The 9,233-nt window shown below is 36.6% G+C and overlaps 1 pseudogene; it reads right to left on the bottom strand.

Annotated features, from left to right (window-relative positions):
• Nucleotides 1-5,964: 5,964 nt before the first annotated feature.
• LOC148735844 (uncharacterized) lies at nt 5,965-8,069 on the bottom strand (annotated as a pseudogene).
• Between the last annotated feature and the right edge of the window lie 1,164 nt (nt 8,070-9,233).

The raw sequence follows: 9,233 nt of genomic DNA, 5'->3' as shown, positions 1-9,233 counted from the left end.
GTTTCCTTGACAACTTTTGACCACGAACCGTTCATTTGTAGTACGTTCGACTCTTCTCGATTATTTCTACATAGAGTGAGTTCACATAATTATTTATATCATCTTCAAAACATGGATCCAAGATTAATCGATCGTCGAAAGGCAGAGTACGGATCAGAGAAATCAGAAAAATGTCGCGTACTTTTCTTGAGACTGCAGTCGGGCAAGCCAGCGATTATCTTTATAAGCCAATGACAAATTCCCAAAATATCCACGTGATCATGCCCGTGATAGGAAACAAAAAAATAACTCGGCGCTCGTTTTTAAATGTACTTTTCATCGGTTGATCGCTCGTGCGTTGAGTTATTTCTTTTCTCGACTGTTTTGCTTAACATAACATCTCTAAAGATGGGTTTTACCGTTGTTCAATGGGAAAACGAGAACATCGTGCGTGGTATGAATGAAAAGCAAGTCGTTGGCGCCGTGGAGATAAAAGAAGGGACAACAGTTCACATATCGACTGGCCGGTCCAAGGGTCGAGCGGCCATTTATAAAGGTATGATTTTGAAAGTTTGCGGTGAGTTCAAATTGCGATATTCGGTACGTGATCAAAACTGATAATCCATTTGGTCACTTGCATGCCACAATTTCTAAGTTTACGCTTCACAAAGAAATAAATCTATCAATAAGCTGAAGGTTTCAGGATTATTTTAGTCACGCTTGACAAGCTTCGAGCCCAGCAAAAAAAAAACAAAAAAAAACAAAAAACAGCTGCTTAGTCTGCAGTGAAGGATAACTTCATTACAATTTATTGTTACAGTTACAGCAAGATTTTAATTAAAAAAATCAATTATTCAACTGTAATTAAGCCCTTCACTCCCAAGGGTGTTAAGTCAAAATTGAGTAGAAATCTTTGAATTTCAATGTGCAGAATCAACAAAAACAAACAGCATAACATGAGAATGCCGCTTGACAGCTTACATTTGAATTTTAGCACACAACAGTTTTATTGTATTGCCAGCATACAACTATATATACACTGTAGTATAGTCTTTGGTGCAATTAAAGTGGAGACTTTTTCATTTCAAATTAATGGGGTTTCCAAGGAATTTTCATGGTCCTTGCATAAATTTATTTCCGAGAACCCCATGAAAACTAACTGGCAATTAACTTTCATGTGCCATGAAAATACCATGGAGAGGCCATAAAAATTCAGGGAAAATTGTTATGGCCAATGAATTTTTTTACATATTCACAGGATACTCATGGGTCATGATTTGCTGCAACCATTAAAACCTAGTGAATTTTAACACCATGAATTTTTTGACAAGATTATATTATCTTAAACATCGTCAATCTTCTATGTTATCTACCAGGGTGAGATCAATGTACACAGTTTTGTATAATAATAAGTTATAAAAGCCACTGACCATAGGACGCGCCGCCTATGGTGGGCCAAGAAAGAAACTAAGAGGAGTTAAACTACAAGGATAAAGCTTAAAGAGAATATATATTTTGATTTGTAATTATATCATACAAAACTTTTAAATGGGTCGTGACGGCTGTTCAGCGGTTCGCATTGCATTTCGACAAAATAGCCCAAACTCTTGGGCTATTTTGTCGAAATGCAATTTTGTCGAAAACAACAATAAATGTTGTTTTTACCCATATCATAACATATATCATGATAAGCGGCTATTTCATCGACTTTATCATAAGGTTTGACATTCCATTGTATGACTTCACCAGTGTTTTTATCATATACTAATTGTTGATCAAGTGGATTATAAGGTCCCATATATTCATATTGAGGAGTCCATCCACCTTTTGGTAACTTTCCAATCATTTTATGAATGTCAACAGCACCACCTTTATAAAGTGGATTAGTTGGATCATAAACACCTTGTGGTGAATACATTTCCATTGGAGACCATTGTGAATAATCAATGTTACCACCACTTATCTTTTTACTCAAATCATTTGTGAAGCTGTCAAGAGCTTGATCGAGACATTTATTTGCTGTTTGTTTTATTTTATTCTTTGCATAATCTGATTTGATAGCTTTTGCAGCACCTTGTCGAGCAAGATAAGCTCCACTGTTGGCTAATCCTTTGAGAACCATTTCATGAATTGAATGACTGTTTCCTACATCAAACAATTCCCCACCTGATTTATTTTTAACGAATTTAGTTTTGGTTACACCACATTCAGCACAAGTGTACTTTAACGCCAATCTACCATTTTTAGCTGGTTCATATCTTTCACTTCCTGGAACACATTCTGTAACTTTTTTCTGCTTTACACAATAAGATCTCATCTATAAATATGTTATATTATGGATGTAACTTATTTATTTTTAATGAATTTAGTTTTGGTTATACCACATTCAGCACATTTGCACTTTAAAATCATTCTGCCATTTTTAGCTGTTTCATATCTTTCACTTCCTGGGACACATTCTGTTTGTTTCTTCTGCTTAACAGAAGAAGTCTTCATATATCACTGGGCGAAAAATCAGATTTGACGTCAGACTAATGCAGTCCAAATGTGGTTCAAATGTGATGTTTGTCATATTTGTCAGTATTTGACTTAAGACAAATATGACATTTGTCCTAAAGATAAATAGGATAATTGTACATTTGCTTTTGAGTGTAAATATGGACAAATGTGGTGTAAATCTGGGTTAAATATCATGATTTGTCCTGCTCTAAACAAGGACAAATGCGTTAAAGATGACATTTGTAAGAACAAATTCAGGACAAATGTGGAGCAAATATCATCTTTGTCATGAAATAATCCAAAATTCTGTTCGCCTCCAATGATCCTGTTGTCAATTTACACAAAATTGCTTTTTCCACATGTTATTTCAGTATTAGAGCTGCAAGTACCCAATAATACACTGCATTTAATACAATATCAGAAATTTCATCGTTTCAGTGGCAGTTTAAAATGGAATCGCATTTACTTTGATTAATGCAATCCTCTCATGTCCAATCATCTCACACCCACAGTCCTGACTAAAATCAACACACAAATGTATAGTAAATGGAAAATTTATTTAACATTTCTCCTTTTCTGTACAAACAAAACCATTTCTGTTAAAGAAAATTAACAGTCATGACGAGCTTTGCTCAAGAAAAAAATTCTCAGCAGGCATCGTAAACTGATGCCGAGGTTTGGGGAAGAAGGTGTTGGGTGGATGTCATCGCATTAATTACACCACAATGTAATTACACAGATTAGCGCCCACGAATCCACGAGAGATACGCGATTGCGTGCGAGTTAACGCGGGGTCATCTCTTGGCAATGAATATCAAAATCATGAAATGAAATGAAGTTTGCTGTGCGCGTAATGGTCATAAAATACTGCGTTTTCTCTGTTTCTGCCTCTTTCCTTATAACGACATTTCTAATCCCATAGTCTTTCTAAGATCCTTCCTTTTCACAGAAGAGGCAATACCTGCGAGGCACCGTATTCGAAAAAGCCTCTCTTTCGATTATTTAGGTATGATTCTTTCGCTTGGTTTGCCATAAAACAGTAATAAAAGATATCGCAATTTTCATATGCCGTACGACCTGAATAACAACCGTATCGAATTTCCAGTATTGCGTCACTTGGTGGATCGATCAGTGTTCACGCTTTGCGATCGTAGTACACGATGTTATTGTTTTTGTACAAAACCTGTGGCGATCGCACGACTTGGCCTCGTATCCTGGTTGAATTCTTACCAATATTATAATATTAAACCTCGACGAGATTTTTAATGTCGAAATGTCGAGAAGCATCATGTTTTCAATTTCGAAACCATTCGAAATGAAGTCAAAGGCAGTCGGAGTTTCGACGTGCGGCTTTCCACCGGCTAACTTAACCAAGCAGAGTCTTTGCAGGATTACAAGTGCATTGGTATCTACTTTTGAAAGAGGTATGTGACGTTCCTTTGCGTAAATATTTCATGCGCGATGTATTTGTAAGACGGCCAAAACGGTCGACGTAAGAACAAAAGATACGAGGGAAGATTTACAAGTTTATTACACAGCAAATAAATGCAACGGTACAAAAAAAAAAAAAACCGGAGCGAGTGACACTAAACAATAAATAAGAAAACAAAGCTCCAATGAGCTAAATGATGTAACAAGATTAAAATGAATTAGGAGAAAGTACCTAACACTAAAGGATAACCTACAGACAGAAATAATTCAGTAAAGAAAAGAAACAAACAAAGTACTTGAAAACAGGAAATTGTGTGACAGAAACTATCAAAAATAGTGATTGCTACACCAGGCATGAATTCAACAAAGACTACGAGCTAGGCTTAATATTACAACTTGAGCTAATACAGTATAAAACAGTGAAAGGGGAAAATGAAATTACTAGTGTAATGAACTCATAATTTGGTTCTGAAAACACAGGAATCATAGCAACAATGAACTGGAAGCAGGTAAGCAAAATATTACAGCTGCTAAAACAAAAACAATTGTAGTTTATATAGCAGAGAAATTACATGCTGTGTGACAAAGGTCAGAGTAAATAAATAAAATACAGTAGTAAGATAAAAGGAGTATGTGGCTAAACTAAGCAAATTCTAACCCGAAAAATCACTACAAAAATACAAATGGAAACAACTACATGCTAAGCTTAGGGCTCAAACAAACATAAAATACTGAAACATACCAAAAGCTAGTATAGCTTAGAATCCGCTTTAAGGGCACTCTCAGGAAGGCAACGAATCAACTGAACTCACCGAGCAAATGGTTGTAACTTATAGTAAAATACAGGAAAAGGTAAAAATAACTTTAAACCAAATTTGGGCTAGGAGCGGTCAATTAAACAGGAATCACGTAAGGGAAATCGGCAGTCAAACAGGAATTACGTAAGGGGAATCGGCAGTTAAAGGAATAATACAATGGCGCTGGGCGTCGGTGACGTCACGAAATTTTGACCCCCCAGAGCGATTAGGACAAACAAACAAGCATCTCGAGTAAAGGAATATGGGCGATGATGCGCCCATCTCTAGTTCAAACGTCTCTAAAGCTCGTATTTTAAATCAAAACGACGGTGTTCCTGGCTCAAAGTTCGAGCAAGACCCAGAGAACTATTCAAACACACAATTGAAGCCTTGGTTAAAGTGTAGAGGCTTGAAATTATGCGGAAAACGAGCAGACCTCATCGCACGTGTTCGTGACTGCCTCAAGTCGGGAAAACATTATGTAGTTGATTCAAGTATAGATGATGGGAAATGGCTTCAGGCGAAGATACTAAAGGATTGTACAGTCGATCGCGTGAAACTTAAGGATCTAACAGTTCCAGTTGTATATTCCGCCACAGCAATGCATGGTTTTTGTATGATGGGCTGAAGGAGTACAATCAAACAAATTCTGGACTATCTGCATTCTCTATTGTACCTAAAGACTATTTGATAAGCCATGTATTGTATTGTGTTTAAACTCATGTACATAATAAGATATAATTTACTTTAAATTATATACATTTTATTATAAGTATTTTATATAAAGTATACTGTTGTTCCAAAAAATGCCAATTGTGGATTCCCAAACCATAATTCTGCATATCTCTACAAGAGTTCAGATTATACATATAATAGAGTAGCCCAGCACACATTGTACACTCTGTATTCACTTGAACATGATAGTAATCTCAATAGCCAACTCGCAAATTTCTGATGACTTGAACTTAACACATAATTAAGGGAAAAAAAACTAGAGACTAAAAACTGTTCGGGTTCAGTGATATCAACAATTTGTCAGTAAATACTGATTATTTGCCAATATTTCACAGATCATGTGTTTTTGCTCTACAATGAAATTGAAGTGTGCAATTGTAAGCATATTATTTCATGGGTCAAAAATCACTCCAATAAAAATTTATATTGTATATAACAAGCTACATTAGATAATCAGTCACTTTGCTTTGTATTGATGAGCAATAGGCAATAAATAGAGTAAATTGAATGAAGCAACTAATCATTTCATTTTGAAATATCAAAATAAACTTCCACAGCTTTAATGAAATAGAGTGAGTGTACTTAGTCAGTGAAAAAATTTAGACAGCTCAATATCTAATAGTGAAATGACAACAAAAGAATACAAAGGAATTAGTCTCTTATAAAAACTGCAGCATCACAAAGACAATAATGTTTCTTCCTTTTTTCTCTGTTCTTCAGAATACAGCTGTAGAGATTAAACAACTTTCATTTGTTTGATTGACATTATGCCTTAGTACTAATAAGTATCTATCACATGATAGTAAATTTCTTAAATAAGATGAAGTTGGTCAATAGATACAAGCAATTAAATTCTCTTATTTTCCCCTCTGTAACATTCCAAATACTGTGTTTTGACCCACTCACTATTTGTCAATGTTAAATGTCCAATGTTGCTAAATTCTTTGCTATAAATGCTGCAATGTCTTAGATTCTATTTACAAAGGACTTCCTGAAAATTGACCAAAGCACAGGCAACTACTACGATTTGAGTTGCTAATGGAGCAAGTGAAAGGGGTATGGTTCTTCCTACCAGCTTAAACTGCTGAGGCGCTGATTAAACCGCTCTACATGAACTCTTGCTTTTGCGATCTTTCTAGTGGAAAGTTCCTCAGCTGCACTTAGATTGCCTCTTCCTTTCAAGAATGCAGGAATTTGAATATCTGCTTGTAGAGGATTAACCAGATCTTGAACAGTAAATCCCCTGTCTACTAGAATAACATCTTGCGGTTCAATATGCTTAAGGATTCCACTTTGTTCAAAAATTTGGACATCAGAAAAGTCTCCATAGAGATCTGATACAAAGCAGGATCCTCCATTAGGAGTCACTGCAATCAAACACTTGAAAGTGTTAGCATGCTTGTATGATGAGTATGTGTTCCCTTGTCTGGCGAAGTTTCTGGATGTCTCTACTCGAAACTCTGTACAGTCCACACTGCATCTTATCCTCTTGATGATTTTGAAAACTCGAGGTAAAAATCTCTGTAGTGTTTCCTTTGGAGGAAACATCACCCTACTCATATCGCGAAATACTTTGTACATCAACTGGATGAATGTAGTGAAAATCTCTCTAATCGATGTATCCTTTATTTTCTTATCTGGAGTGCTTAGCATTATAGACATGGTTTTAAAAGTAAAACCTCTTTTAAGTCTTAGCAGACAGATATAAACTTTTTCTTCTGAGGACCATTTGCTTGACAATTTATGCGATTTAGTTTGTTTTCGATTTTGAGACCAATATCTTATCTTATCCAAAGGACACACATCATTTAAAAAGTTAAAAAGTACCTTGAACTGACGACTAGTGAGTCCAGTTAGATGTTTCATATTCTGCGAGTCTTGTATAACATATTCATAAGACATAGAAGTCATGGAAATAGGTTTAAATACAACATTACTCGTCTTCAACTCGTTGGTTGTAATGAGTGTTTCGATCTTCGACTTCAGCTCTGCATTTGGCAATGTTTGGGTACTTTGATCCCTCGTTGGTGGTTCCACATCCTCAAAATCATGCAAAGATGAGTAATTTTCTGGTAAAACATCGGGCATTTGGTCTTTAAGCTGTTTTCGTGCCTTCTTGGTCACGGCTTCGTATGGTCTCTGCTTGGGCGCCTTTCGTTTTCTTTGTGATTTGTGGACTTCTTTCTTTGATAAAGTCGCTTTAGACGGGTCAGGAAACTCATCCGTCGGTCTTTTTCCCCCTGGCCAGTGTGCAGCACAAATATAAGTATTGTAGTTAACACTATCAACTGAGAAATTCTTTCTAGAACACGCATTTACCCAGCGTTGACAAAGTTCCAAGTCATGCTTCGGCTTTGGGAACGGAATGAAGACTTTCCTACCGTTTTTAAGCATTTTTTGAAGCGAATCTGGTAATCTTTCTGGATATCTTGAGTCATTTTTACATGTACCCCAACAGCAATGCCTGGTTGCAACCATTTTAGAAAGTTAGAGCATTTTTTGAGCGAAAATAGTCTTGCTTCTGACACGTTTCGCATACAACTCCTTGTAAAGATTCCGAGTGTTTGTCCTAAACTAGCGGGGGGTCCAAAGATGACATATCTATTTTTAGACCTGGCGCGCAGCACCATTAGCACATTACTAACATTACTGACAAATCGCTAAAATTCCATAAAATAAAATAAACAGAACAGACATGTCTTAAGTAGGAAATAAGCCTGAGTGACTCTGTCACGTATTTAAGATAATTCCCGACGAAATCCAAAGTGTGGCGGCGCGGGAACTTCAGCAGTCCAAATCATCGTTCGGAGTAGTGGGGTTAGCCAGGATTCCCGACCTCGTTCACGTTGTGTTCACGTTCGGTCTAATAGCTGGTCTATCTTCGTAATAAAACAATCCCCGACGAACTTATTAAATCTGCGGGATTTATGACTATCGTAAATCTGGTGAACTCCGCCATACTAGACTTTGAGCCCGAAGGCGCGAAAAATTTATCTTTTGGCGCCAAACTCAGTCACGACTCCGAAGAGCTCGCTTCCTAACTTACCGAAAGATCAGCTAGAGTAAATTCCCTTGGAGTGGAACTGAAGAAGCTTCGAACACGGTTTTCTCATCTCGAATCGAGCATGGAGTCAAGTTTACAGACTCCTTTTTTTCCACCTCGATGTTCGTACCTTGTCGTAGTGAGGTGGCTTGAGTGCCTCAGTCAATGACCAATTGCAATAAAATTCCTATAAAGAATTCAGCTTCAGTTGGTGGGCTGTATTTTCTGCAAGGTAGAGACCAGACTAACACAGACTTTGTCATTGTAGTTGTTATGATTATTATAATTATCATTATTATTAATGATTTTGTTATTTTAAAAATCGAGTTTCCAGATGGGATTTGAACCCACGACCCTCCGACCCTCCGTGGGTTCAAATCCCATCTGGAAACTCGATTTTTCAAAATTGTTTATTTTCATCTTTACACGCTGATTTTGTTATTGTTATCATTATCATTATCTTTATGATTGTGATTGACTCATTTTCAAAATGAAATAGGCTGCTCAATGAGGATGGCATGCTGAGGCAAGTAGATTTTCATTGAATTACCCCCCCTCCCCCCCAAATAGAAATTCAATTGTTTCTGATAGTTTTTCTCTTCAATAGATTGTTAGAAAGCGGAAGATTTTCTAACAATCGTCGGATTGTCGGACAATTGTCGGAACCACCAATCTGTTCTGTTTCTCTTGGGTAGTCAGTCTATGGACTGTTGCTATCTGATGGCAGAACCAGTCTCTATTTTTTAAAG

This window comes from Stylophora pistillata, chromosome 3, assembly GCF_964205215.1.
Source record: "Stylophora pistillata chromosome 3, jaStyPist1.2, whole genome shotgun sequence".
Classification (NCBI taxonomy): domain Eukaryota; kingdom Metazoa; phylum Cnidaria; class Anthozoa; order Scleractinia; family Pocilloporidae; genus Stylophora; species Stylophora pistillata.
The sequence above is the reverse complement of the archived record's forward strand: the minus strand, read 5'-3'. Positions and strand labels throughout refer to the sequence as shown.